The following is a 26860-nucleotide window of genomic DNA, read 5'->3' on the forward strand; positions in this document are numbered from 1 at the left end:
ATACTTACAACCTATGTACATGCTCAACAAATTATAAGTATCATTATTATTATAGACTACAGTGTTTAATCACAAAACTCCTACTTACTACATATTCCAAAAATATTTACAAAATATTTACAAAAGGCAGAGTACCTTTATATACAAAAAAAAAAAAAAAAGTAATGTTATATTGTCATTTTCTCATCAGTCTAAGCCACTGCTCCTTAGTTAGTGTCTCCCTGTTGGGGCAGTAAATTCTCCCTTTAAACTGGCTGTGGCCGGTGTCTGTGGTGTGGGGTTCTCCGCACTTGGTGCATTTGTTGGAGGTGACTGTCCTTGTGTACTTGCGTTTTTGTGGTGTGTCTTGTGTTTGGGCAGGATCAGTGGGAGTGCTCTCAAATTGTGGTGTGGAGATGGAGAGAGTCTGGTGCAGTGGCATCACGTTGCCTGGTGCTGTGGTCTGAGGTGGCATGAGCAGTGGCATATAAAAAACTGGCTACTACTGACAGTAACAGATGAGCAAAGAACCTGGCTGATATTGGTGGCTGGTGGTATATAAGAGATGGCTGAGGGAGAAAGGAGGATCTGGTAAATGTTACTTCTGAGGAGCAGACAGCAGACAAAATGAGGAGCAGCCAGGGGGCATCTGGATTTGAACCAGAGACCTCTTGATCTGCAGTCAAATGCTCTACCACTGAGCTATACCCCCTTCCATGAAATCATATAGTAGATAAACTGTGAGCCATTATGAATGCTGTTCTAGCGTTTGAACGCTTGACCTGTTTGACCCCAACTAAAAGATCCTTCGAGCCGGATTTGAACCAGCAACGTAAGGCTTTCAGCTGTTTAGTCTACAGTCCTCCGCTCTACCAACTGAGCTATCGAAGGCACATTTTTTGATTTTGAGCTCTAGATAAACCTCTGGCAAGAGAAAGGAGGATCTGGTAAATGTCAGTGTTCTCAATATCAACCCTGTGTTTAGTTTGCATTGTCTCTGCTGTGTTTTATGAGTTATCAGAGACTTTTCTTGAGCTGGTGTGGTGGGATTTAGATCAAGGTGCAAAGCAAAGGAAGGATTCTGTCTTTTTGGGGGATTCTCGAGGTGATTCAAGTTATTTATCATACTTTTTCCTAAATATGCCCTTATGTGTGACATATTGCAAAGTTGTATATTACCTTCCAAAAGTACGTTTCAGATGTATTTATCACCAAGTATTTTAATGCATTTAGAGATGTTAAACTGAGTCAACATGGAAAGCAAGATCTGGTGGTTTACGGAGTCGAAGGCTTTCTTTAAGTCTAAAAAGACAGCCCCAACACAGGGACTCCTATCCACCAAGCTCTTTATATTTTCTGTTAACACACACGGGGCAGTGTCTGTGGAGTGATAGGTACAAAAGCCAAACTGTAATGGATGTAAGGAGGGTTTGGTGTTTTCTAGGTGAGCAGTGAGAAGCTTGTCTACCCATTTCTCAGCTATTTTCGATATAACAGGAAGGATGCTTATAGATCGATAATTAGCCATGTTTGTTTTTGGTGTTACTGGTGTTATCATGAATTTTGCTAAATCTGCCCTTATGTGTGACGCATTTGCAAAGTTGTATATTACCTTCCAAAGGTAAGTTACAGCTGTATTTAGCACCAAGTATTTTAATGCATCTATAAAGCCTCAAGGTTCTACGAGAAGGAACAATAAAGTTCATAGTCCAACAAACTAAGAAGTAGCCAGGGGGCATCCGGATTTGAGCCGGAGACCTCTTGATCTGCAGTCAAATGCTCTACCACTGAGCTATACCCCCTTCCACCACACTCAAAGACAATAACCACTCCTTTGAAGATAGTAAAGTTCCGATCTGAGCCAGAAAAAAAGAAATGGTTTGAGAGAGGAGCTAAAGAAGCTTTTTTTTGTTAGGAAAGAGAATCCTTCCTTAAACAGAAATGGGGGCCTGAGACATAATCTCTCCCCCATCTACAACTCCATCCTCATACCCAGAACAATAAGAACAATAGCGGGGTCGTTAAGGGCTGAATAGGGTAGTTTCAGCTGAAACTGGAGACAATGGCTGCTTACAGTTTCAGTGTAGTTAGCCCCTCCCCTCAGATAGCGTTAAAGACAGTGGCCACCAGCAATCTGACCAGAACTGAAGTAGCGGCTTGGATGAGCAGAAAAACATCTTCACTCCTACAAGATTTGTCCAGTTGACAGATTTAACTTCATTGTTTGCTATGGATCAGACCTGGACAACTGAGGGTCTACACAGACAAAGCTTGTAATATAACAAAGTGTGGACCAGCCAGGGGGCATCTGGATTTGAACCAGAGACCTCTTGATCTGCAGTCAAATGCTCTACCACTGAGCTATACCCCCTTCCATGAAGCTAAAAAGTAGATGAACTGTGAGCCATTATGAATGCTGTTCTAGCATTTGAAAGCTTCACCTGTTTGACCCCACCTAAAAGATTCTTCGCACTGGATTTAAACCAGCAACCGAAGGATTTCAGCTGTTTAGTCTACAGCCCTCCACTCTACCAACTGAGCTATCGAAGGCACAAAATTGAGGCTTTGAGCTCTGGATAAATCCTTGATGATTCAAGTTATATATTTTTTCTAAATATGCCTTTTGGTGTGACATATTTGCAAACTTGTATATTACATTCCAAAGGTACGTTTCAGATGTATTTAGCACCAAGTATTTTAATGCATTTATAAAGCCACATGGAGGAAGATGGGGAACATACAAGAAATAATAAATAAATGTGTGCATGTACATCCCAAGACAGGCGACACTGGGGCAAGTAGGGAGGGTGCGGGGTTGAATAGGACACATGGGGGGGCAGGGCGGACTGGGACATAATTTGAGAGATAATATTAGATTGAATAAACAATATTTGCACATTTTGATTTCAGTCTTTCAGAATCCGAGGTGGGGTGGGGGATGGGGTGAGTGATCAAAAGTGAAAGTCCAAATGTCCTTGGGGGGTGACGGTGATGAGGGTGTTGCGGGGGAGCAGGGTCTTGTTAAAATGGTGGGGGATGGCTATGTGAAGGTGTTGGAGGTGGGTGGTAAGACGGTTCGTGAACAGGGTCCAGTGGGGGGTGGTGCGCTGATCGTACACGTGGAGGTTTCTGACGAAGATGGTGTACCGGGCAGACTTTTCTTGAACTGCTGTGGTGTGATTCAGATCAAGGTGCATTTTTGTATTTGCAAAATTGTATATTACATTCCAAATGTGATATCCAACTTCTTGATCTGCAGTCAAATGCTCTACCACTGAGCTATACCCTCTTCCAACAAACTAAACAGTAGTTTAGTTTGTATTGTCTCTGCTGTGTTTTATGAGTTATCAGAGACTTTTCTTGAGGTGGTTTGGTGGGATTTAGATCAAGGTGCAAAGCAAAGGAAGGATTCTGTCTTTTCTGGAGATTCTCGAGATGATTAAAATGATTTATCCTGTGATTTGTCCTGTTTTTTAGCTCTCTTAGATCTATTGAAGGCCCATTTTGGATATCCACAAGCAGAGAGGGCTTTCTCCACATTTTGCTCCTCCTTCACTTTTCCCTCTGTGTAAGTAGGCACCACTTGAGCTCTGTGGTGTAGTGTTCCGGATCACTCCGAGTTTGTGCTGCAGTGGATGGTGTGAGTCAAACAGCAGGTATTGGTCCGTATGTGTATGCTTCCTGTAAACTTCTACCTGGAGTCGCCTGGCCTCTCCTATTGTTACTGCACAATCTAAAAAGGCCAGTTTGTTCTCCTTGGCTTCTTCCCATGTGAACTTGACAAAACTTTGAGCCATAAACAAAATAATGTAGTCTACTCCATTCAGTGAGGAGTGCAGTGAGCGTTACATTGGAGAAACTAAACAGCTACTCCATAAGAGGATGTAACAACACCGGTGGGAGAGTTCCTCTGGACCCCAGTCTGCTGTACAGCTCCATCTCAAAGACAATAACCACTCCTTTGAAGATAGTAAAGTTCCGATCTGAGCCAGAGAAAAGAAATGGTTTGAGAGAGGAGTTAAAGAAGCTTTTTTTGTTAGGAAAGAAAATCCTTCCTTAAACAGAAATGGGGGCCTGAGACATAATCTCTCCCCATCTACAACTCCATCCTCATACCCAGAACAATGAGAAGAATAGCGGGGTCGTTAAGGGCTGAATAGGGTAGTTTCAGCTGAAACTGGAGACAATAGCTGTTTACAGTTTCAGTGTAGTTAGCCCCTCCCCTCAGATAGAGTTAAAGGCAGTGGCCACCAGCATTCTGACCAGAACTGAAGAAGCGGCTTGGATGAGCAGAAAAACATCTTCACTCCTACAAGATTTGTCCAGTTGACAGATTTAACTTCATTGTTTGCTATGGATCAGACCTGGACAACTGAGGGTCTACACAGACAAAGCTTGTAATCCAACAAAGTGTGGACCAGCCAGGGGGCATCTGGATTTGAACCAGAGACCTCTTGATCTGCAGTCAAATGCTCTACCACTGAGCTATACCCCCTTCCATGAAGCTAAAAAGTAGATGAACTGTGAGCCATTATGAATGCTGTTCTAGCATTTGAACGCTTGACCCCACCTAAAATCTCCTTCGAGCCAGATTTGAACCAGCGACCTAAGGATTTCAGCTGTTTAGTCTACAGTCCTCCGCTCTACCAACTGAGCTATCGAAGGCACAATGTCAGGTTTTTGAGCTCTGGATACATCTTTGGCAAGAGAAAGGGGGATCTGGTAAATGTCAGTGTTCTCAATATATCTACCCTGTGTTTAGTTTGTATTGTCTCTGCTGTGTTTTATGAGTTATCAGAGACTTTTCTTGAGCTGGTGTGGTGGGATTTAGATCAAGGTGCAAAGGAAGGATTCTGTCTTTTTTGGGGATTCTCGAGGTGATTCAAGTTATTTATCATACTTTTTCCTAAATATGCCCTTATGTGTGACATATTGCAAAGTTGTATATTACCCTCCAAAGATACGTTTCAGATGTATTTATCACCAAGTATTTTAATGCATTTAGAGATGTTAAACTGAGTCAACATGGAAAGCAAGATCTGGTGGTTTACGGAGTCGAAGGCTTTCTTTAAGTCTAAAAAGACAGCCCCAACACAGGGACTCCTATCCAGCAAGCTCTTTATATTTTCTGTTAACACACACGGGGCAGTGTCTGTGGAGTGATAGGTACAAAAGCCAAACTGTAATGGATGTAAGGAGGGTTTGGTGTTTTCTAGGTGAGCAGTGAGAAGCTTGTCTACCCATTTCTCAGCTATTTTCGATATAACAGGAAGGATGCTTATAGATCGATAATTAGCCATGTTTGTTTTTGGTGTTACTGGTGTTATCATGAATTTTGCTAAATCTGCCCTTATGTGTGACGCATTTGCAAAGTTGTATATTACCTTCCAAAGGTAAGTTACAGCTGTATTTAGCACCAAGTATTTTAATGCATTTATAAAGCCTCAAGGTTCTACGAGAAGGAACAATAAAGTTCATAGTCCAACAAACTAAGAAGCAGCCAGGGGGCATCCGGATTTGAGCCGGAGACCTCTTGATCTGCAGTCAAATGCTCTACCACTGAGCTATACCCCCTTCCACCACACTCAAAGACAATAACCACTCCTTTGAAGATAGTAAAGTTCCGATCTGAGCCAGAGAAAAGAAATGGTTTGAGAGAGGAGTTAAAGAAGCTTTTTTTTGTTAGGAAAGAGAATCCTTCCTTAAACAGAAATGGGGGCCTGAGACATAATCTCTCCCCCATCTACAACTCCATCCTCATACCCAGAACAATAAGAACAATAGCGGGGTCGTTAAGGTCTGAATAGGGTAGTTTCAGCTGAAACTGGAGACAATGGCTGCTTACAGTTTCAGTGTAGTTAGCCCCTCCCCTCAGATAGCGTTAAAGACAGTGGCCACCAGCAATCTGACCAGAACTGGAGTAGCGGCTTGGATGAGCAGCAAAACATCTTCACTCCTACAAGATTTGTCCAGTTGACAGATTTAACTTCATTGTTTGCTATGGATCAGACCTGGACAACTGAGGGTCTACACAGACAAAGCTTGTAGTCCAACAAAGTGTGGACCAGCCAGGGGGCATCTGGATTTGAACCAGAGACCTCTTGATCTGCAGTCAAATGCTCTACCACTGAGCTATACCCCCTTCCATGAAGCTAAAAAGTAGATGAACTGTGAGCCATTATGAATGCTGTTCTAGCATTTGAACGCTTGACCCCACCTAAAAGCTCCTTCGAGCTGGATTTGAACCAGCGACCTAAGGATTTCAGCTGTTTAGTCTACAGTCCTCCACTCTACCAACTGAGCTATCGAAAGCACAATGTCAGGTTTTTGAGCTCTGGATACATCTCTGGCAAGAGAAAGGTGGCTCTGGTAAATGTCAGTGTTCTCAATATATTTACCCTGTGTTTAGTTTGTATTGTCTCTGCTGTGTTTTATGGGTTCTCACAGACTTTTCTTGAGCTGCTGTGGTGTGATTCAGAGCAAGGTGCATTTTTGTATTTGCAAAGTTGTATATTACATTCCAAATGTGATATACAACTGTGATATCCAACTTCTTGATCTGCAGTCAAATTATCTACCACAGAGCTATACCCTCTTCCAACAAACTAAAAAGTAGTTTAGTTTGTATTGTCTCTGCTGTGTTTTATGAATTATCAGAGACTTTTCTTGAGGTGGTGTGGTGGGATTTAGATCAAGGTGCAAAGCAAAGGAAGGATTCTGTCTTTTCTGGGGATTCTCGTGATGATTCAAGTTATTTATCATATTTTTTTTCTAAATATACCCTTATGTGTGACGTATTGCAAAGTTGTATATTACATTCCAAAGGTACGTTTCAGATGTATTTATCACCAAGTATTTTAATGCATTATATAGAGGTTTTCAAAGTTTTAAGTGTTGTGGGACAGGCAAGACACCAAGTAGTTAAACAATAGTCTATGTGGGAGATGATCATAGAGTAGAAGCAGGTTTTAGCAGCAGTCATGTTTAAGTTATTTCGGAATATTCTCTCCCCCATCTACAACTCCATCCTCATACCCAGAACAATGAGAACAATAGCAGGGTCGTAAAGGGCTGAATAGGGTAGTTGCAGCTGAAACGGGAGAAAATAGCTGTTTACAATTTCAGTGTAGTTAGCCCCTCCCCTCAGTTAGATTTAAAGGCAGTGGCCACGAGCATTCTGGTCAGAACTGAAGAAGCGGCTTGGATGAGCAGTGAAATGTCTTCACTCCTACAAGATTTGTCCAGTTGACAGATTTAACTTTGTTGTTTGCTATGGATCAGACCTGGACGACTGAAGGTCTACACAGACAAAGCTTGTAGTCCAACAAAGTGTGGACCAGCCAGTGGAAAAGTAGATAAACTGTGAGCCATTAAGAATGTTGTTCTAGCATTTTAACGGTTGACCTGTTTGACTGCACCTAAAAGCTCCTTCGAGTCAGATTTGAATGGAGGATCTGGTAAATGCCATTGCTGAGTTACAGACAGCAGACAAACTGAGGAGCAGCCAGGGGGCATCCAGATTTGAACTGGAGACCTCTTGATCTGCAGTCAAATGCTCTACCACTGAGCTATACCCCCTTACAGGGCACTAAATAGTAGATAGACTGTGAGCCATTATGAATGCTGTTCTAGCATTTGAAAGCTTCACCTGTTTGACCCCACCTAAAAGATTCTTCGCACTGGATTTAAACCAGCAACCGAAGGATTTCAGCTGTTTAGTCTACAGCCCTCCACTCTACCAACTGAGCTATCGAAGGCACAAAATTGAGGCTTTGAGCTCTGGATAAATCCTTGATGATTCAAGTTATATATTTTTTCTAAATATGCCTTTTGGTGTGACATATTTGCAAACTTGTATATTACATTCCAAAGGTACGTTTCAGATGTATTTAGCACCAGTATTTTAATGCATTTATAAAGCCACATGGAGGAAGATGGGGAACATACAAGAAATAATAAATAAATGTGTGCATGTACATCCCAAGACAGGCGACACTGGGGCAAGTAGGGAGGGTGCGGGGTTGAATAGGACACATGGGGGGGCAGGGCGGACTGGGACATAATTTGAGAGATAATATTAGATTGAATAAACAATATTTGCACATTTTGATTTCAGTCTTTCAGAATCCGAGGTGGGGTGGGGGATGGGGTGAGTGATCAAAAGTGAAAGTCCAAATGTCCTTGGGGGGTGACGGTGATGAGGGTGTTGCGGGGGAGCAGGGTCTTGTTAAAATGGTGGGGGATGGCTATGTGAAGGTGTTGGAGGTGAGTGGTAAGACGGTTCGTGAACAGGGTCCAGTGGGGGGCGGTGCGCTGGTCGTACACGTGGAGGTTTCTGACGAAGATGGTGTACCGGGCAGACTTTTCTTGAACTGCTGTGGTGTGATTCAGATCAAGGTGCATTTTTGTATTTGCAAAATTGTATATTACATTCCAAATGTGATATCCAACTTCTTGATCTGCAGTCAAATGCTCTACCACTGAGCTATACCCTCTTCCAACAAACTAAACAGTAGTTTAGTTTGTATTGTCTCTGCTGTGTTTTATGAGTTATCAGAGACTTTTCTTGAGGTGGTGTGGTGGGATTTAGATCAAGGTGCAAAGCAAAGGAAGGATTCTGTCTTTTCTGGGGATTCTCGAGATGATTAAAATGATTTATCCTGTGATTTGTCCTGTTTTTTAGCTCTCTTAGATCTATTGAAGGCCCATTTTGGATATCCACAAGCAGAGAGGGCTTTCTCCACATTTTGCTCCTCCTTCACTTTTCCCTCTGTGTAAGTAGGCACCACTTGAGCTCTGTGGTGTAGTGTTCCGGATCACTCCGAGTTTGTGCTGCAGTGGATGGTGTGAGTCAAACAGCAGGTATTGGTCCGTATGTGTATGCTTCCTGTAAACTTCTACCTGGAGTCGCCTGGCCTCTCCTATTGTTACTGCACAATCTAAAAAGGCCAGTTTGTTCTCCTTGGCTTCTTCCCATGTGAACTTGACAAAACTTTGAGCCATAAACAAAATAATGTAGTCTACTCCATTCAGTGAGGAGTGCAGTGAGCGTTACATTGGAGAAACTAAACAGCTACTCCATAAGAGGATGTAACAACACCGGTGGGAGAGTTCCTCTGGACCCCAGTCTGCTGTACAGCTCCATCTCAAAGACAATAACCACTCCTTTGAAGATAGTAAAGTTCCGATCTGAGCCAGAGAAAAGAAATGGTTTGAGAGAGGAGTTAAAGAAGCTTTTTTTGTTAGGAAAGAAAATCCTTCCTTAAACAGAAATGGGGGCCTGAGACATAATCTCTCCCCATCTACAACTCCATCCTCATACCCAGAACAATGAGAAGAATAGCGGGGTCGTTAAGGGCTGAATAGGGTAGTTTCAGCTGAAACTGGAGACAATAGCTGTTTACAGTTTCAGTGTAGTTAGCCCTTCCCCTCAGATAGAGTTAAAGGCAGTGGCCACCAGCATTCTGACCAGAACTGAAGAAGCGGCTTGGATGAGCAGAAAAACATCTTCACTCCTACAAGATTTGTCCAGTTGACAGATTTAACTTCATTGTTTGCTATGGATCAGACCTGGACAACTGAGGGTCTACACAGAGAAAGCTTGTAATCCAACAAAGTGTGGACCAGCCAGGGGGCATCTGGATTTGAACCAGAGACCTCTTGATCTGCAGTCAAATGCTCTACCACTGAGCTATACCCCCTTCCATGAAGCTAAAAAGTAGATGAACTGTGAGCCATTATGAATGCTGTTCTAGCATTTGAACGCTTGACCCCACCTAAAATCTCCTTTGAGCCGGATTTGAACCAGCGACCTAAGGATTTCAGCTGTTTAGTCTACAGTCCTCCGCTCTACCAACTGAGCTATCGAAGGCACAATGTCAGGTTTTTGAGCTCTGGATACATCTCTGGCAAGAGAAAGGGGGATCTGGTAAATGTCAGTGTTCTCAATATATCTACCCTGTGTTTAGTTTGTATTGTCTCTGCTGTGTTTTATGAGTTATCAGAGACTTTTCTTGAGCTGGTGTGGTGGGATTTAGATCAAGGTGCAAAGCAAAGGAAGGATTCTGTCTTTTTTGGGGATTCTCGAGGTGATTCAAGTTATTTATCATACTTTTTCCTAAATATGCCCTTATGTGTGACATATTGCAAAGTTGTATATTACCCTCCAAAGATACGTTTCAGATGTATTTATCACCAAGTATTTTAATGCATTTAGAGATGTTAAACTGAGTCAACATGGAAAGCAAGATCTGGTGGTTTACGGAGTCGAAGGCTTTCTTTAAGTCTAAAAAGACAGCCCCAACACAGGGACTCCTATCCAGCAAGCTCTTTATATTTTCTGTTAACACACACGGGGCAGTGTCTGTGGAGTGATAGGTACAAAAGCCAAACTGTAATGGATGTAAGGAGGGTTTGGTGTTTTCTAGGTGAGCAGTGAGAAGCTTGTCTACCCATTTCTCAGCTATTTTCGATATAACAGGAAGGATGCTTATAGATCGATAATTAGCCATGTTTGTTTTTGGTGTTACTGGTGTTATCATGAATTTTGCTAAATCTGCCCTTATGTGTGACGCATTTGCAAAGTTGTATATTACCTTCCAAAGGTAAGTTACAGCTGTATTTAGCACCAAGTATTTTAATGCATCTATAAAGCCTCAAGGTTCTACGAGAAGGAACAATAAAGTTCATAGTCCAACAAACTAAGAAGCAGCCAGGGGGCATCCGGATTTGAGCCGGAGACCTCTTGATCTGCAGTCAAATGCTCTACCACTGAGCTATACCCCCTTCCACCACACTCAAAGACAATAACCACTCCTTTGAAGATAGTAAAGTTCCGATCTGAGCCAGAGAAAAGAAATGGTTTGAGAGAGGAGTTAAAGAAGCTTTTTTTTGTTAGGAAAGAGAATCCTTCCTTAAACAGAAATGGGGGCCTGAGACATAATCTCTCCCCCATCTACAACTCCATCCTCATACCCAGAACAATAAGAACAATAGCGGGGTCGTTAAGGTCTGAATAGGGTAGTTTCAGCTGAAACTGGAGACAATGGCTGCTTACAGTTTCAGTGTAGTTAGCCCCTCCCCTCAGATAGCGTTAAAGACAGTGGCAACCAGCAATCTGACCAGAACTGAAGTAGCGGCTTGGATGAGCAGCAAAACATCTTCACTCCTACAAGATTTGTCCAGTTGACAGATTTAACTTCATTGTTTGCTATGGATCAGAGCTGGACAACTGAGGGTCTACACAGACAAAGCTTGTAGTCCAACAAAGTGTGGACCAGCCAGGGGGCATCTGGATTTGAACCAGAGACCTCTTGATCTGCAGTCAAATGCTCTACCACTGAGCTATACCCCCTTCCATGAAGCTAAAAAGTAGATGAACTGTGAGCCATTATGAATGCTGTTCTAGCATTTGAACGCTTGACCCCACCTAAAAGCTCCTTCGAGCCAGATTTGAACCAGCGACCTAAGGATTTCAGCTGTTTAGTCTACAGTCCTCCGCTCTACCAACTGAGCTATCGAAGGCACAATGTTAGGTTTTTGAGCTCTGGATACATCTCTGGCAAGAGAAAGGGGGATCTGGTAAATGTCAGTGTTCTCAATATATCTACCCTGTGTTTAGTTTGTATTGTCTCTGCTGTGTTTTATGGGTTCTCACAGACTTTTCTTGAGCTGCTGTGGTGTGATTCAGAGCAAGGTACATTTTTGTATTTGCAAAGTTGTATATTACATTCCAAATATGATATACAACTGTGATATCCAACTTCTTGATCTGCAGTCAAATTATCTACCACAGAGCTATACCCTCTTCCAACAAACTAAAAAGTAGTTTAGTTTGTATTGTCTCTGCTGTGTTTTATGAGTTATCAGAGACTTTTCTTGAGGTTGTGTGGTGGGATTTAGATCAAGGTGCAAAGCAAAGGAAGGATTCTGTCTTTTCTGGGGATTCTCGTGATGATTTAAGTTATTTATCATATTTTTTTTCTAAATATACCCTTATGTGTGACGTATTGCAAAGTTGTATATTACATTCCAAAGGTACGTTTCAGATGTATTTATCACCAAGTATTTTAATGCATTATATAGAGGTTTTCAAAGTTTTAAGTGTTGTGGGACAGGCAAGACACCAAGTAGTTAAACAATAGTCTATGTGGGAGATGATCATAGAGTAGAAGCAGGTTTTAGCAGCAGTCATGTTTAAGTTATTTCGGAATATTCTCTCCCCCATCTACAACTCCATCCTCATACCCAGAACAATGAGAACAATAGCAGGGTCGTAAAGGGCTGAATAGGGTAGTTGCAGCTGAAACGGGAGACAATAGCTGTTTACAATTTCAGTGTAGTTAGCCCCTCCCCTCAGTTAGATTTAAAGGTAGTGGCCACGAGCATTCTGGCCAGAACTGAAGAAGCGGCTTGGATGAGCAGTGAAATGTCTTCACTCCTACAAGATTTGTCCAGTTGACAGATTTAACTTTGTTGTTTGCTATGGATCAGACCTGGACGACTGAAGGTCTACACAGACAAAGCTTGTAGTCCAACAAAGTGTGGACCAGCCAGTGGAAAAGTAGATAAACTGTGAGCCATTAAGAATGTTGTTCTAGCATTTTAACGGTTGACCTGTTTGACTGCACCTAAAAGCTCCTTTGAGTCGGATTTGAATGGAGGATCTGGTAAATGCCATTGCTGAGTTACTGACAGCAGACAAACTGAGGAGCAGCCAGGGGGCATCCAGATTTGAACTGGAGACCTCTTGATCTGCAGTCAAATGCTCTACCACTGAGCTATACCCCCTTACAGGGCACTAAATAGTAGATAGACTGTGAGCCATTATGAATGCTGTTCTAGCATTTGAAAGCTTCACCTGTTTGACCCCACCTAAAATATTCTTCGCACTGGATTTAAACCAGCAACCGAAGGATTTCAGCTGTTTAGTCTACAGCCCTCCACTCTACCAACTGAGCTATCGAAGGCACAAAATTGAGGCTTTGAGCTCTGGATAAATCCTTGATGATTCAAGTTATATATTTTTTCTAAATATGCCTTTTGGTGTGACATATTTGCAAACTTGTATATTACATTCCAAAGGTACGTTTCAGATGTATTCAGCACCAAGTATTTTAATGCATTTATAAAGCCACATGGAGGAAGATGGGGAACATACAAGAAATAATAAATAAATGTGTGCATGTACATCCCAAGACAGGCGACACTGGGGCAAGTAGGGAGGGGTTGAATAGGACACATGGGGGGGCAGGGCGGACTGGGACATAATTTGAGAGATAATATTAGATTGAATAAACAATATTTGCACATTTTGATTTCAGTCTTTCAGAATCCGAGGTGGGGTGGGGGATGGGGTGAGTGATCAAAAGTGAAAGTCCAATTGTCCTTGGGGGGTGACGGTGATGAGGGTGTTGCGGGGGAGCAGGGTCTTGTTAAAATGGTGGGGGATGGCTATGTGAAGGTGTTGGAGGTGGGTGGTAAGACGGTTCGTGAACAGGGTCCAGTGGGGGGTGGTGCGCTGATCGTACACGTGGAGGTTTCTGACGAAGATGGTGTACCGGGCAGACTTTTCTTGAACTGCTGTGGTGTGATTCAGATCAAGGTGCATTTTTGTATTTGCAAAATTGTATATTACATTCCAAATGTGATATCCAACTTCTTGATCTGCAGTCAAATGCTCTACCACTGAGCTATACCCTCTTCCAACAAACTAAACAGTAGTTTAGTTTGTATTGTCTCTGCTGTGTTTTATGAGTTATCAGAGACTTTTCTTGAGGTGGTTTGGTGGGATTTAGATCAAGGTGCAAAGCAAAGGAAGGATTCTGTCTTTTCTGGGGATTCTCGAGATGATTAAAATGATTTATCCTGTGATTTGTCCTGTTTTTTAGCTCTCTTAGATCTATTGAAGGCCCATTTTGGATATCCACAAGCAGAGAGGGCTTTCTCCACATTTTGCTCCTCCTTCACTTTTCCCTCTGTGTAAGTAGGCACCACTTGAGCTCTGTGGTGTAGTGTTCCGGATCACTCCGAGTTTGTGCTGCAGTGGATGGTGTGAGTCAAACAGCAGGTATTGGTCCGTATGTGTATGCTTCCTGTAAACTTCTACCTGGAGTCGCCTGGCCTCTCCTATTGTTACTGCACAATCTAAAAAGGCCAGTTTGTTCTCCTTGGCTTCTTCCCATGTGAACTTGACAAAACTTTGAGCCATAAACAAAATAATGTAGTCTACTCCATTCAGTGAGGAGTGCAGTGAGCGTTACATTGGAGAAACTAAACAGCTACTCCATAAGAGGATGTAACAACACCGGTGGGAGAGTTCCTCTGGACCCCAGTCTGCTGTACAGCTCCATCTCAAAGACAATAACCACTCCTTTGAAGATAGTAAAGTTCCGATCTGAGCCAGAGAAAAGAAATGGTTTGAGAGAGGAGTTAAAGAAGCTTTTTTTGTTAGGAAAGAAAATCCTTCCTTAAACAGAAATGGGGGCCTGAGACATAATCTCTCCCCATCTACAACTACATCCTCATACCCAGAACAATGAGAAGAATAGCGGGGTCGTTAAGGGCTGAATAGGGTAGTTTCAGCTGAAACTGGAGACAATAGCTGTTTACAGTTTCAGTGTAGTTAGCCCCTCCCCTCAGATAGAGTTAAAGGCAGTGGCCACCAGCATTCTGACCAGAACTGAAGAAGCGGCTTGGATGAGCAGAAAAACATCTTCACTCCTACAAGATTTGTCCAGTTGACAGATTTAACTTCATTGTTTGCTATGGATCAGACCTGGACAACTGAGGGTCTACACAGACAAAGCTTGTAATCCAACAAAGTGTGGACCAGCCAGGGGGCATCTGGATTTGAACCAGAGACCTCTTGATCTGCAGTCAAATGCTCTACCACTGAGCTATACCCCCTTCCATGAAGCTAAAAAGTAGATGAACTGTGAGCCATTATGAATGCTGTTCTAGCATTTGAACGCTTGACCCCACCTAAAATCTCCTTCGAGCCAGATTTGAACCAGCGACCTAAGGATTTCAGCTGTTTAGTCTACAGTCCTCCGCTCTACCAACTGAGCTATCGAAGGCACAATGTCAGGTTTTTGAGCTCTGGATACATCTCTGGCAAGAGAAAGGGGGATCTGGTAAATGTCAGTGTTCTCAATATATCTACCCTGTGTTTAGTTTGTATTGTCTCTGCTGTGTTTTATGAGTTATCAGAGACTTTTCTTGAGCTGGTGTGGTGGGATTTAGATCAAGGTGCAAAGCAAAGGAAGGATTCTGTCTTTTTTGGGGATTCTCGAGGTGATTCAAGTTATTTATCATACTTTTTCCTAAATATGCCCTTATGTGTGACATATTGCAAAGTTGTATATTACCCTCCAAAGATACGTTTCAGATGTATTTATCACCAAGTATTTTAATGCATTTAGAGATGTTAAACTGAGTCAACATGGAAAGCAAGATCTGGTGGTTTACGGAGTCGAAGGCTTTCTTTAAGTCTAAAAAGACAGCCCCAACACAGGGACTCCTATCCAGCAAGCTCTTTATATTTTCTGTTAACACACACGGGGCAGTGTCTGTGGAGTGATAGGTACAAAAGCCAAACTGTAATGGATGTAAGGAGGGTTTGGTGTTTTCTAGGTGAGCAGTGAGAAGCTTGTCTACCCATTTCTCAGCTATTTTCGATATAACAGGAAGGATGCTTATAGATCGATAATTAGCCATGTTTGTTTTTGGTGTTACTGGTGTTATCATGAATTTTGCTAAATCTGCCCTTATGTGTGACGCATTTGCAAAGTTGTATATTACCTTCCAAAGGTAAGTTACAGCTGTATTTAGCACCAAGTATTTTAATGCATTTATAAAGCCTCAAGGTTCTACGAGAAGGAACAATAAAGTTCATAGTCCAACAAACTAAGAAGCAGCCAGGGGGCATCCGGATTTGAGCCGGAGACCTCTTGATCTGCAGTCAAATGCTCTACCACTGAGCTATACCCCCTTCCACCACACTCAAAGACAATAACCACTCCTTTGAAGATAGTAAAGTTCCGATCTGAGCCAGAGAAAAGAAATGGTTTGAGAGAGGAGTTAAAGAAGCTTTTTTTTGTTAGGAAAGAGAATCCTTCCTTAAACAGAAATGGGGGCCTGAGACATAATCTCTCCCCCATCTACAACTCCATCCTCATACCCAGAACAATAAGAACAATAGCGGGGTCGTTAAGGTCTGAATAGGGTAGTTTCAGCTGAAACTGGAGACAATGGCTGCTTACAGTTTCAGTGTAGTTAGCCCCTCCCCTCAGATAGCGTTAAAGACAGTGGCCACCAGCAATCTGACCAGAACTGGAGTAGCGGCTTGGATGAGCAGCAAAACATCTTCACTCCTACAAGATTTGTCCAGTTGACAGATTTAACTTCATTGTTTGCTATGGATCAGACCTGGACAACTGAGGGTCTACACAGACAAAGCTTGTAGTCCAACAAAGTGTGGACCAGCCAGGGGGCATCTGGATTTGAACCAGAGACCTCTTGATCTGCAGTCAAATGCTCTACCACTGAGCTATACCCCCTTCCATGAAGCTAAAAAGTAGATGAACTGTGAGCCATTATGAATGCTGTTCTAGCATTTGAACGCTTGACCCCACCTAAAAGCTCCTTCGAGCCGGATTTGAACCAGCGACCTAAGGATTTCAGCTGTTTAGTCTACAGTCCTCCGCTCTACCAACTGAGCTATCGAAGGCACAATGTTAGGTTTTTGAGCTCTGGATACATCTCTGGCAAGAGAAAGGGGGATCTGGTAAATGTCAGTGTTCTCAATATATCTACCCTGTGTTTAGTTTGTATTGTCTCTGCTGTGTTTTATGGGTTCTCACAGACTTTTCTTGAGCCGCTGTGGTGTGATTCAGAGCAAGGTGCATTTTTGTATTTGCAAAGTTGTATATTACATTCCAAATGTGATATCCAACTTCTTGATCTGCAGTCAAATTATCTACCACAGAGCTATACCCTCTTCCAACAAACTAAAAAGTAGTTTAGTTTGTATTGTCTCTGCTGTGTTTTATGAATTATCAGAGACTTTTCTTGAGGTGGTGTGGTGGGATTTAGATCAAGGTGCAAAGCAAAGGAAGGATTCTGTCTTTTCTGGGGATTCTCGTGATGATTCAAGTTATTTATCATATTTTTTTTCTAAATATACCCTTATGTGTGACGTATTGCAAAGTTGTATATTACATTCCAAAGGTACGTTTCAGATGTATTTATCACCAAGTATTTTAATGCATTATATAGAGGTTTTCAAAGTTTTAAGTGTTGTGGGACAGGCAAGACACCAAGTAGTTAAACAATAGTCTATGTGGGAGATGATCATAGAGTAGAAGTAGGTTTTAGCAGCAGTCATGTTTAAGTTGTTTCGGATGTGGCGAGAATTCTGATTATTGAACTTAATTACCTGGGAGACTTTTTTTACTCCAAGGTATTTAAATTCTGAGACCAGATCAAGCTCTACACCGTTAAGAAAGACATTGGGTTGCTTTAGTTCAGTGTGATGTTTTGAAAAGTACATACAGACCATTTTAGTGGTGTTTAACAAGAGGACACGAATCCTTAAGCCAGTTATGCACCAACAATAAGGCAGGTGTGAGGTCATCAGCAGCTTGCTGAACGTTTTGGTTTGAGTGTATATGACTGCATCATCCGCATACATCTGTGAAAATACATTTGGACAAGCATTTAGTAAGTTATTGATAAAGAGAGAAAATAAAACTGTCCCAAGGATCGACCCCTGTGGGAGTCCGACATCACTGTCTAAACTTGAAGACTTCACACCATCAACTACCACATACTGTTTCCTGTGGGACAGATACGATGTAAACCATTAAAGAGCTTGGCTGGAGATATTAAACTGAGTCAACATGGACAGCAAGATCTGGTGGTTTACGGAGTCGAAGGCTTTCTTTAAGTCTAAGAAGACAGCCCCAACACAGGGACTCTAATCCAGCAAGGTCTTTATATTTTCTGCTAACACACACGGGGCAGTGTCTGTGGAGTGATAGGTACAAAAGCCAAACTGTAATGGATGTAAGGAGGGTTTGGTGTTTTCTAGGTGAGCAGTGAGAAGCTTGTCTACCCATTTCTCAGCTATTTTCGATATAACAGGAAAGATGCTTATAGATCGATAATTAGCCATGTTTGTTTTTGGTGTTACTGGTGTTATCATGAATTTTGCTAAATCTGCCCTTATGTGTGACACATTTGCAAAGTTGTATATTACAAAGGTAAGTTTCAGATGTATTTAGCAACAAGTATTTTAATGCATTTATAAAGCCTCAAGGTTCTACGAGAAGGAACAATAAAGTTAAGTCCAACAGTCTTAGGAGCAACCAGGGGGCATCCGGATTTGAACCGGAGACCTCTTGATCTGCAGTCAAATGCTCTACCACTGAGCTATACCCCCGTCCACAACTCTAAATAGTAGATAGACTGTGAGCCATTATGAATGCTGTTCTATCATTTGAACACTTGACATGTTTGACCCCAACTAAAAACTCCTTCGAGCCAGATTTGAACCAGCGACCTAAGGACTTCAGCTGTTTGGTCTACAGTCCTCCGCTCTACCAACTGAGCTATCGAAGGCACATTTTTGGATTTTGAGCTCTAGATAAACCTCTGGCAAGAGAAAGGAGGATCTGGTAAATGTCAGTGTTCTCAATATATCCACCCTGTGTTTAGTTTGTATTGTCTCTGCTGTGTTTTATGAGTTATCAGAGACTTTTCTTGAGCTGGTGTGGTGAGATTTTGATCAAGGTGCAAAGGAAGGATTCTGTCTTTTTTGGGGATTCTCGAAATGATTCACGTTATTTATCATACTTTTTCCTAAATATACCCTTGTGTGACGTATTGCAAAGTTGTATATTACATTCCAAAGGTACGTTTCAGATGTATTCAGCACCAAGTATTTTAATGCATTTATAAAGCCTCAAGGTTCTACGAGAAGGAACAATAAAGTTCATAGTCCAACAAACTGAGGTTCATAGTCCAAAGTTCATAGTCCAACAAACCCCCTTCCACCAAGCTGAATAGTAGATAAACTGTGAGCCATCATGAATGTTGTTCTAGCATTTGAATGCTTGACCTGTCTGACCCCACCCAAAAAATCCTCTGAGCTGCATATGAACCAGCAACCTAAGGATTTCAGCTGTTTAGTCTACAGTCCTCCACTCTACCAACTGAGCTAGCAAGTGCACAGCTTTGTTTTTTTGAGCTCTGAATAAATCTCTGGCAAGAGAAAGGAGGATCTGGTAAATGTTACTTCTGAGGAGCAGACAGCAGACAAACTGAGGAGGAGCCAGGGGGCATCCAGATTTGAACCGGAGACCTCTTGATCTGCAGTCAAATGCTCTACCACTGAGCTATACCCCCTTCCATGAAAGCAAATAGTAGTCGAGTCCGAACCTCTACCAAGTATCTCTATGGTTGTATTCAACACAATGGCCTACGACTTTATTGTACGTTGCCAACAGGGTTATTCATTTGAATTTGTCAAATGTTTTGTGCAATATTAGTAGCATTAGTAGTAATATACATTTATTGAAAAACAATGGATTAAACATGATAACTATGGCAAAGACTCAGACCACTATGTATTCAATTAATTTGTATACCATGTTAATTACTACACAAAAAATAATCAAATTATTATATCAAAATGTGTTTACACAAACAAGCTAATTAAGCAGATGTTAGAGGAAGCTGTAAATCTGCCAGGCTTGGGTCAAATTGTTTGTTTGTCCACAGCCACAGCAGGTGCACGCACCCCAGATGAACTTTGTGATTTATGATTTGTCCAGTCAGTCCACTAGAGTTGGTGATCCTCATAGTACGTCAGTAGCATTAGATCACATTATATAGTAACTGTGTATTTAAAATAATATAGTATATAATAATATCTATCATGTGTTTGTTTGACTTCATTTAGTATATTTATCACCCATCACCCAATCAAAAGAAAAAGCAAAAACACAGTATTGAAAGTTGAGAAATTTGGGAATTTTTATTTGTCAAAATAAAACAGAAAACAAGAAATATTTATTATAAAAGATAACAGAAAATATGTATTATAAAAGTATGTACAAAATATATTATATACATACTTACAACCTATGTACATGCTCAACAAATTATAAGTATCATTATTATTATAGACTACAGTGTTTAATCACAAAACTCCTACTTACTACATATTCCAAAAATATTTACAAAATATTTACAAAAGGCAGAGTACCTTTATATACAAAAAAAAAAAAAAAAGTAATGTTATATTGTCATTTTCTCATCAGTCTAAGCCACTGCTCCTTAGTTAGTGTCTCCCTGTTGGGGCAGTAAATTCTCCCTTTAAACTGGCTGTGGCCGGTGTCTGTGGTGTGGGGTTCTCCGCACTTGGTGCATTTGTTGGAGGTGACTGTCCTTGTGTACTTGCGTTTTTGTGGTGTGTCTTGTGTTTGGGCAGGATCAGTGGGAGTGCTCTCAAATTGTGGTGTGGAGATGGAGAGAGTCTGGTGCAGTGGCATCACGTTGCCTGGTGCTGTGGTCTGAGGTGGCATGAGCAGTGGCATATAAAAAACTGGCTACTACTGACAGTAACAGATGAGCAAAGAACCTGGCTGATATTGGTGGCTGGTGGTATATAAGAGATGGCTGAGGGAGAAAGGAGGATCTGGTAAATGTTACTTCTGAGGAGCAGACAGCAGACAAAATGAGGAGCAGCCAGGGGGCATCTGGATTTGAACCAGAGACCTCTTGATCTGCAGTCAAATGCTCTACCACTGAGCTATACCCCCTTCCATGAAATCATATAGTAGATAAACTGTGAGCCATTATGAATGCTGTTCTAGCGTTTGAACGCTTGACCTGTTTGACCCCAACTAAAAGATCCTTCGAGCCGGATTTGAACCAGCAACGTAAGGCTTTCAGCTGTTTAGTCTACAGTCCTCCGCTCTACCAACTGAGCTATCGAAGGCACATTTTTTGATTTTGAGCTCTAGATAAACCTCTGGCAAGAGAAAGGAGGATCTGGTAAATGTCAGTGTTCTCAATATCAACCCTGTGTTTAGTTTGCATTGTCTCTGCTGTGTTTTATGAGTTATCAGAGACTTTTCTTGAGCTGGTGTGGTGGGATTTAGATCAAGGTGCAAAGCAAAGGAAGGATTCTGTCTTTTTGGGGGATTCTCGAGGTGATTCAAGTTATTTATCATACTTTTTCCTAAATATGCCTTTATGTGTGACATATTGCAAAGTTGTATATTACCTTCCAAAAGTATGTTTCAGATGTATTTATCACCAAGTATTTTAATGCATTTAGAGATGTTAAACTGAGTCAACATGGAAAGCAAGATCTGGTGGTTTACGGAGTCGAAGGCTTTCTTTAAGTCTAAAAAGACAGCCCCAACACAGGGACTCCTATCCAGCAAGCTCTTTATATTTTCTGTTAACACACACGGGGCAGTGTCTGTGGAGTGATAGGTACAAAAGCCAAACTGTAATGGATGTAAGGAGGGTTTGGTGTTTTCTAGGTGAGCAGTGAGAAGCTTGTCTACCCATTTCTCAGCTATTTTCGATATAACAGGAAGGATGCTTATAGATCGATAATTAGCCATGTTTGTTTTTGGTGTTACTGGTGTTATCATGAATTTTGCTAAATCTGCCCTTATGTGTGACGCATTTGCAAAGTTGTATATTACCTTCCAAAGGTAAGTTACAGCTGTATTTAGCACCAAGTATTTTAATGCATCTATAAAGCCTCAAGGTTCTACGAGAAGGAACAATAAAGTTCATAGTCCAACAAACTAAGAAGTAGCCAGGGGGCATCCGGATTTGAGCCGGAGACCTCTTGATCTGCAGTCAAATGCTCTACCACTGAGCTATACCCCCTTCCACCACACTCAAAGACAATAACCACTCCTTTGAAGATAGTAAAGTTCCGATCTGAGCCAGAGAAAAGAAATGGTTTGAGAGAGGAGTTAAAGAAGCTTTTTTTGTTAGGAAAGAGAATCCTTCCTTAAACAGAAATGGGGGCCTGAGGCATAATCTCTCCCCCATCTACAACTCCATCCTCATACCCAGAACAATAAGAACAATAGCGGGGTCGTTAAGGGCTGAATAGGGTAGTTTCAGCTGAAACTGGAGACAATGGCTGCTTACAGTTTCAGTGTAGTTAGCCCCTCCCCTCAGATAGCGTTAAAGACAGTGGCCACCAGCAATCTGACCAGAACTGAAGTAGCGGCTTGGATGAGCAGCAAAACATCTTCACTCCTACAAGATTTGTCCAGTTGACAGATTTAACTTCATTGTTTGCTATGGATCAGACCTGGACAAGTGAGGGTCTACACAGACAAAGCTTGTAGTCCAACAAAGTGTGGACCAGCCAGGGGGCATCTGGATTTGAACCAGAGACCTCTTGATCTGCAGTCAAATGCTCTACCACTGAGCTATACCCCCTTCCATGAAACTAAAAAGTAGATAAACTGTGAGCCATTATGAATGCTGTTCTTGCATTTGAACACTCGACCTGTCTGACCCCACCTAAAAGATCCTTCGAGCCGGATTTGAACCAGCGACCTAAGGATTTCAGCTGTTTAGTCTACAGTCCTCCACTCTACCAACTGAGCTATCGAAGGCACAATGTCAGGTTTTTGAGCTCTGGATAAACCTCTGGCAAGAGAAAGGGGGATCTGGTAAATGTCAGTTTTCTCAATATATCAACCCTGTGTTTAGTTTGTATTGTCTCTGCTGTGTTTTATGGGTTCTCACAGACTTTCCTTGAGCTGCTGTGGTGTGATTCAGAGCAAGTATTTTAATGCATTTATAAAGCCTCAAGGTTCTACGAGAAGGAACAATAAAGTTCATAGTCCAACAATCTAAGAAGCAGCCAGGGGGCATCCGGATTTGAGCCGGAGACCTCTTGATCTGCAGTCAAATGCTCTACCACTGAGCTATACCCCCTTCCGCAAAACTAAAGTAGTAAACAGACTGTGAGCCATTATGAATGCTGTTCTTGCATTTGAATGCTTGACATGTTTGACCCCAACTAAAAACTCCTTCGAGCTGGATTTGAACCAGCGACCTAAGGATTTCAGCTGTTTAGTCTACAGTCCTCCGCTCTACCAACTGAGCTATCGAAAGCACAATGTCAGTTTTTGAGCTCTGGATACATCTCTGGCAAGAGAAAGGGGGATCTGGTAAATGTCAGTGTTCTCAATATATCTACCCTGTGTTTAGTTTGTATTGTCTCTGCTGTGTTTTATGGGTTCTCACAGACTTTTCTTGAGCTGCTGTGGTGTGATTCAGAGCAAGGTGCATTTTTGTATTTGCAAAGTTGTATATTACATTCCAAATGTGATATACAACTGTGATATCCAACTTCTTGATCTGCAGTCAAATTATCTACCACAGAGCTATACCCTCTTCCAACAAACTAAAAAGTAGTTTAGTTTGTATTGTCTCTGCTGTGTTTTATGAATTATCAGAGACTTTTCTTGGGGTGGTGTGGTGGGATTTAGATCAAGGTGCAAAGCAAAGGAAGGATTCTGTCTTTTCTGGGGATTCTCGTGATGATTCAAGTTATTTATCATATTATTTTTCTAAATATACCCTTATGTGTGACGTATTGCAAAGTTGTATATTACATTCCAAAGGTACGTTTCAGATGTATTTATCACAAAGTATTTTAATGCATTATATAGAGGTTTTCAAAGTTTTAAGTGTTGTGGGACAGGCAAGACACCAAGTAGTTAAACAATAGTCTATGTGGGAGATGATCATAGAGTAGAAGCAGGTTTTAGCAGCAGTCATGTTTAAGTTATTTCGGAATATTCTCTCCCCCATCTACAACTCCATCCTCATACCCAGAACAATGAGAACAATAGCAGGGTCGTAAAGGGCTGAATAGAGTAGTTGCAGCTGAAACGGGAGACAATAGCTGTTTACAATTTCAGTGTAGTTAGCCCCTCCCCTCAGTTAGATTTAAAGGCAGTGGCCACGAGCATTCTGGCCAGAACTGAAGAAGCGGCTTGGATGAGCAGTGAAATGTCTTCACTCCTACAAGATTTGTCCAGTTGACAGATTTAACTTTGTTGTTTGCTATGGATCAGACCTGGACGACTGAAGGTCTACACAGACAAAGCTTGTAGTCCAACAAAGTGTGGACCAGCCAGTGGAAAAGTAGATAAACTGTGAGCCATTAAGAATGTTGTTCTAGCATTTTAACGGTTGACCTGTTTGACTGCACCTAAAAGCTCCTTCGAGTCGGATTTGAATGGAGGATCTGGTAAATGCCATTGCTGAGTTACAGACAGCAGACAAACTGAGGAGCAGCCAGGGGGCATCCAGATTTGAACTGGAGACCTCTTGATCTGCAGTCAAATGCTCTACCACTGAGCTATACCCCCTTACAGGGCACTAAATAGTAGATAGACTGTGAGCCATTATGAATGCTGTTCTAGCATTTGAAAGCTTCACCTGTTTGACCCCACCTAAAAGATTCTTTGCACTGGATTTAAACCAGCAACCGAAGGATTTCAGCTGTTTAGTCTACAGCCCTCCACTCTACCAACTGAGCTATCGAAGGCACAAAATTGAGGCTTTGAGCTCTGGATAAATCCTTGATGATTCAAGTTATATATTTTTTCTAAATATGCCTTTTGGTGTGACATATTTGCAAACTTGTATATTACATTCCAAAGGTACGTTTCAGATGTATTTAGCACCAAGTATTTTAATGCATTTATAAAGCCACATGGAGGAAGATGGGGAACATACAAGAAATAATAAATAAATGTGTGCATGTACATCCCAAGACAGGCGACACTGGGGCAAGTAGGGAGGGTGCGGGGTTGAATAGGACACATGGGGGGGCAGGGCGGACTGGGACATAATTTGAGAGATAATATTAGATTGAATAAACAATATTTGCACATTTTGATTTCAGTCTTTCAGAATCCGAGGTGGGGTGGGGGATGGGGTGAGTGATCAAAAGTGAAAGTCCAAATGTCCTTGGGGGGTGACGGTGATGAGGGTGTTGCGGGGGAGCAGGGTCTTGTTAAAATGGTGGGGGATGGCTATGTGAAGGTGTTGGAGGTGGGTGGTAAGACGGTTCGTGAACAGGGTCCAGTGGGGGGTGGTGCGCTGATCGTACACGTGGAGGTTTCTGACGAAGATGGTGTACCGGGCAGACTTTTCTTGAACTGCTGTGGTGTGATTCAGATCAAGGTGCATTTTTGTATTTGCAAAATTGTATATTACATTCCAAATGTGATATCCAACTTCTTGATCTGCAGTCAAATGCTCTACCACTGAGCTATACCCTCTTCCAACAAACTAAACAGTAGTTTAGTTTGTATTGTCTCTGCTGTGTTTTATGAGTTATCAGAGACTTTTCTTGAGGTGGTGTGGTGGGATTTAGATCAAGGTGCAAAGCAAAGGAAGGATTCTGTCTTTTCTGGGGATTCTCGTGATGATTCAAGTTATTTATCATATTTTTTTTCTAAATATACCCTTATGTGTGACGTATTGCAAAGTTGTATATTACATTCCAAAGGTACGTTTCAGATGTATTTATCACCAAGTATTTTAATGCATTATATAGAGGTTTTCAAAGTTTTAAGTGTTGTGGGACAGGCAAGACACCAAGTAGTTAAACAATAGTCTATGTGGGAGATGATCATAGAGTAGAAGTAGGTTTTAGCAGCAGTCATGTTTAAGTTGTTTCGGATGTGGCGAGAATTCTGATTATTGAACTTAATTACCTGGGAGACTTTTTTTACTCCAAGGTATTTAAATTCTGAGACCAGATCAAGCTCTACACCGTTAAGAAAGACATTGGGTTGCTTTAGTTCAGTGTGATGTTTTGAAAAGTACATACAGACCGTTTTAGTGGTGTTTAACAAGAGGACACGAATCCTTAAGCCAGTTATGCACCAACAATAAGGCAGGTGTGAGGTCATCAGCAGCTTGCTGAACGTTTTGGTTTGAGTGTATATGACTGCATCATCCGCATACATCTGTGAAAATACATTTGGACAAGCATTTAGTAAGTTATTGATAAAGAGAGAAAATAAAACTGTCCCAAGGATCGACCCCTGTGGGAGTCCGACATCACTGTCTAAACTTGAAGACTTCACACCATCAACTACCACATACTGTTTCCTGTGGGACAGATACGATGTAAACCATTAAAGAGCTTGGCTGGAGATATTAAACTGAGTCAACATGGACAGCAAGATCTGGTGGTTTACGGAGTCGAAGGCTTTCTTTAAGTCTAAGAAGACAGCCCCAACACAGGGACTCTAATCCAGCAAGCTCTTTATATTTTCTGTTAACACACACGGGGCAGTGTCTGTGGAGTGATAGGTACAAAAGCCAAACTGTAATGGATGTAAAGAGGGTTTGGTGTTTTCTAGGTGAGCAGTGAGAAGCTTGTCTACCCATTTCTCAGCTATTTTCGATATAACAGGAAAGATGCTTATAGATCGATAATTAGCCATGTTTGTTTTTGGTGTTACTGGTGTTATCATGAATTTTGCTAAATCTGCCCTTATGTGTGACGCATTTGCAAAGTTGTATATTACAAAGGTAAGTTTCAGATGTATTTAGCAACAAGTATTTTAATGCATTTATAAAGCCTCAAGGTTCTACGAGAAGGAACAATAAAGTTAAGTCCAACAGTCTTAGGAGCAACCAGGGGGCATCCGGATTTGAACCGGAGACCTCTTGATCTGCAGTCAAATGCTCTACCACTGAGCTATACCCCCTTTCCAGCCAGCCATCCATCCATTTTCTTCCGCTTATCCGGGGCCGGGTCGCGGGGGCAGCAGTCTAAGCAGGGACTCCCAGACTTCCC

The 26860-nt window shown here is 41.8% G+C and overlaps 30 non-coding genes across 30 annotated transcripts; all 30 read right to left on the reverse strand.

Annotated features, from left to right (window-relative positions):
* Positions 1-619: 619 nt before the first annotated feature.
* trnac-gca (transfer RNA cysteine (anticodon GCA)) lies at positions 620-691 on the reverse strand. Its single transcript has one exon. It is a non-coding gene; the product is annotated as a tRNA-Cys (tRNA).
* Positions 692-783: 92 nt separating this feature from the next.
* trnay-gua (transfer RNA tyrosine (anticodon GUA)) lies at positions 784-870 on the reverse strand. Its single transcript is given in 2 exon segments — positions 784-819; positions 834-870. It is a non-coding gene; the product is annotated as a tRNA-Tyr (tRNA).
* An 839-nt stretch (positions 871-1709) lies between these two features.
* On the reverse strand, positions 1710-1781 carry trnac-gca (transfer RNA cysteine (anticodon GCA)). The gene has a single exon. It is a non-coding gene; the product is annotated as a tRNA-Cys (tRNA).
* Positions 1782-2278: 497 nt separating this feature from the next.
* On the reverse strand, positions 2279-2350 carry trnac-gca (transfer RNA cysteine (anticodon GCA)). Its single transcript has one exon. It is a non-coding gene; the product is annotated as a tRNA-Cys (tRNA).
* Positions 2351-4402: 2052 nt separating this feature from the next.
* trnac-gca (transfer RNA cysteine (anticodon GCA)) lies at positions 4403-4474 on the reverse strand. Its single transcript has one exon. It is a non-coding gene; the product is annotated as a tRNA-Cys (tRNA).
* An 83-nt stretch (positions 4475-4557) lies between these two features.
* trnay-gua (transfer RNA tyrosine (anticodon GUA)) lies at positions 4558-4644 on the reverse strand. Its single transcript is given in 2 exon segments — positions 4558-4593; positions 4608-4644. It is a non-coding gene; the product is annotated as a tRNA-Tyr (tRNA).
* Positions 4645-5481: 837 nt separating this feature from the next.
* On the reverse strand, positions 5482-5553 carry trnac-gca (transfer RNA cysteine (anticodon GCA)). The gene has a single exon. It is a non-coding gene; the product is annotated as a tRNA-Cys (tRNA).
* Positions 5554-6049: 496 nt separating this feature from the next.
* Positions 6050-6121, reverse strand: trnac-gca (transfer RNA cysteine (anticodon GCA)). The gene has a single exon. It is a non-coding gene; the product is annotated as a tRNA-Cys (tRNA).
* An 83-nt stretch (positions 6122-6204) lies between these two features.
* Positions 6205-6291, reverse strand: trnay-gua (transfer RNA tyrosine (anticodon GUA)). Its single transcript is given in 2 exon segments — positions 6205-6240; positions 6255-6291. It is a non-coding gene; the product is annotated as a tRNA-Tyr (tRNA).
* Positions 6292-7485: 1194 nt separating this feature from the next.
* On the reverse strand, positions 7486-7557 carry trnac-gca (transfer RNA cysteine (anticodon GCA)). The gene has a single exon. It is a non-coding gene; the product is annotated as a tRNA-Cys (tRNA).
* A 2051-nt stretch (positions 7558-9608) lies between these two features.
* trnac-gca (transfer RNA cysteine (anticodon GCA)) lies at positions 9609-9680 on the reverse strand. Its single transcript has one exon. It is a non-coding gene; the product is annotated as a tRNA-Cys (tRNA).
* An 83-nt stretch (positions 9681-9763) lies between these two features.
* Positions 9764-9850, reverse strand: trnay-gua (transfer RNA tyrosine (anticodon GUA)). The gene is given in 2 exon segments: positions 9764-9799; positions 9814-9850. It is a non-coding gene; the product is annotated as a tRNA-Tyr (tRNA).
* Positions 9851-10692: 842 nt separating this feature from the next.
* Positions 10693-10764, reverse strand: trnac-gca (transfer RNA cysteine (anticodon GCA)). Its single transcript has one exon. It is a non-coding gene; the product is annotated as a tRNA-Cys (tRNA).
* A 496-nt stretch (positions 10765-11260) lies between these two features.
* On the reverse strand, positions 11261-11332 carry trnac-gca (transfer RNA cysteine (anticodon GCA)). The gene has a single exon. It is a non-coding gene; the product is annotated as a tRNA-Cys (tRNA).
* An 83-nt stretch (positions 11333-11415) lies between these two features.
* Positions 11416-11502, reverse strand: trnay-gua (transfer RNA tyrosine (anticodon GUA)). Its single transcript is given in 2 exon segments — positions 11416-11451; positions 11466-11502. It is a non-coding gene; the product is annotated as a tRNA-Tyr (tRNA).
* Positions 11503-12696: 1194 nt separating this feature from the next.
* Positions 12697-12768, reverse strand: trnac-gca (transfer RNA cysteine (anticodon GCA)). The gene has a single exon. It is a non-coding gene; the product is annotated as a tRNA-Cys (tRNA).
* A 2046-nt stretch (positions 12769-14814) lies between these two features.
* Positions 14815-14886, reverse strand: trnac-gca (transfer RNA cysteine (anticodon GCA)). The gene has a single exon. It is a non-coding gene; the product is annotated as a tRNA-Cys (tRNA).
* An 83-nt stretch (positions 14887-14969) lies between these two features.
* trnay-gua (transfer RNA tyrosine (anticodon GUA)) lies at positions 14970-15056 on the reverse strand. The gene is given in 2 exon segments: positions 14970-15005; positions 15020-15056. It is a non-coding gene; the product is annotated as a tRNA-Tyr (tRNA).
* A 1410-nt stretch (positions 15057-16466) lies between these two features.
* trnac-gca (transfer RNA cysteine (anticodon GCA)) lies at positions 16467-16538 on the reverse strand. The gene has a single exon. It is a non-coding gene; the product is annotated as a tRNA-Cys (tRNA).
* Positions 16539-16621: 83 nt separating this feature from the next.
* On the reverse strand, positions 16622-16708 carry trnay-gua (transfer RNA tyrosine (anticodon GUA)). Its single transcript is given in 2 exon segments — positions 16622-16657; positions 16672-16708. It is a non-coding gene; the product is annotated as a tRNA-Tyr (tRNA).
* A 1641-nt stretch (positions 16709-18349) lies between these two features.
* Positions 18350-18421, reverse strand: trnac-gca (transfer RNA cysteine (anticodon GCA)). The gene has a single exon. It is a non-coding gene; the product is annotated as a tRNA-Cys (tRNA).
* Positions 18422-18513: 92 nt separating this feature from the next.
* Positions 18514-18600, reverse strand: trnay-gua (transfer RNA tyrosine (anticodon GUA)). The gene is given in 2 exon segments: positions 18514-18549; positions 18564-18600. It is a non-coding gene; the product is annotated as a tRNA-Tyr (tRNA).
* Positions 18601-19314: 714 nt separating this feature from the next.
* On the reverse strand, positions 19315-19386 carry trnac-gca (transfer RNA cysteine (anticodon GCA)). The gene has a single exon. It is a non-coding gene; the product is annotated as a tRNA-Cys (tRNA).
* A 1346-nt stretch (positions 19387-20732) lies between these two features.
* On the reverse strand, positions 20733-20804 carry trnac-gca (transfer RNA cysteine (anticodon GCA)). Its single transcript has one exon. It is a non-coding gene; the product is annotated as a tRNA-Cys (tRNA).
* A 92-nt stretch (positions 20805-20896) lies between these two features.
* On the reverse strand, positions 20897-20983 carry trnay-gua (transfer RNA tyrosine (anticodon GUA)). The gene is given in 2 exon segments: positions 20897-20932; positions 20947-20983. It is a non-coding gene; the product is annotated as a tRNA-Tyr (tRNA).
* Positions 20984-22389: 1406 nt separating this feature from the next.
* On the reverse strand, positions 22390-22461 carry trnac-gca (transfer RNA cysteine (anticodon GCA)). The gene has a single exon. It is a non-coding gene; the product is annotated as a tRNA-Cys (tRNA).
* Positions 22462-22553: 92 nt separating this feature from the next.
* trnay-gua (transfer RNA tyrosine (anticodon GUA)) lies at positions 22554-22640 on the reverse strand. Its single transcript is given in 2 exon segments — positions 22554-22589; positions 22604-22640. It is a non-coding gene; the product is annotated as a tRNA-Tyr (tRNA).
* Positions 22641-23058: 418 nt separating this feature from the next.
* On the reverse strand, positions 23059-23145 carry trnay-gua (transfer RNA tyrosine (anticodon GUA)). The gene is given in 2 exon segments: positions 23059-23094; positions 23109-23145. It is a non-coding gene; the product is annotated as a tRNA-Tyr (tRNA).
* A 1193-nt stretch (positions 23146-24338) lies between these two features.
* Positions 24339-24410, reverse strand: trnac-gca (transfer RNA cysteine (anticodon GCA)). Its single transcript has one exon. It is a non-coding gene; the product is annotated as a tRNA-Cys (tRNA).
* A 2289-nt stretch (positions 24411-26699) lies between these two features.
* trnac-gca (transfer RNA cysteine (anticodon GCA)) lies at positions 26700-26771 on the reverse strand. The gene has a single exon. It is a non-coding gene; the product is annotated as a tRNA-Cys (tRNA).
* Positions 26772-26860: the final 89 nt, after the last annotated feature.

The sequence above is a fragment of the Periophthalmus magnuspinnatus genome, chromosome 22 (genome assembly GCF_009829125.3).
Source record: "Periophthalmus magnuspinnatus isolate fPerMag1 chromosome 22, fPerMag1.2.pri, whole genome shotgun sequence".
Lineage (NCBI taxonomy): Eukaryota > Metazoa > Chordata > Actinopteri > Gobiiformes > Gobiidae > Periophthalmus > Periophthalmus magnuspinnatus.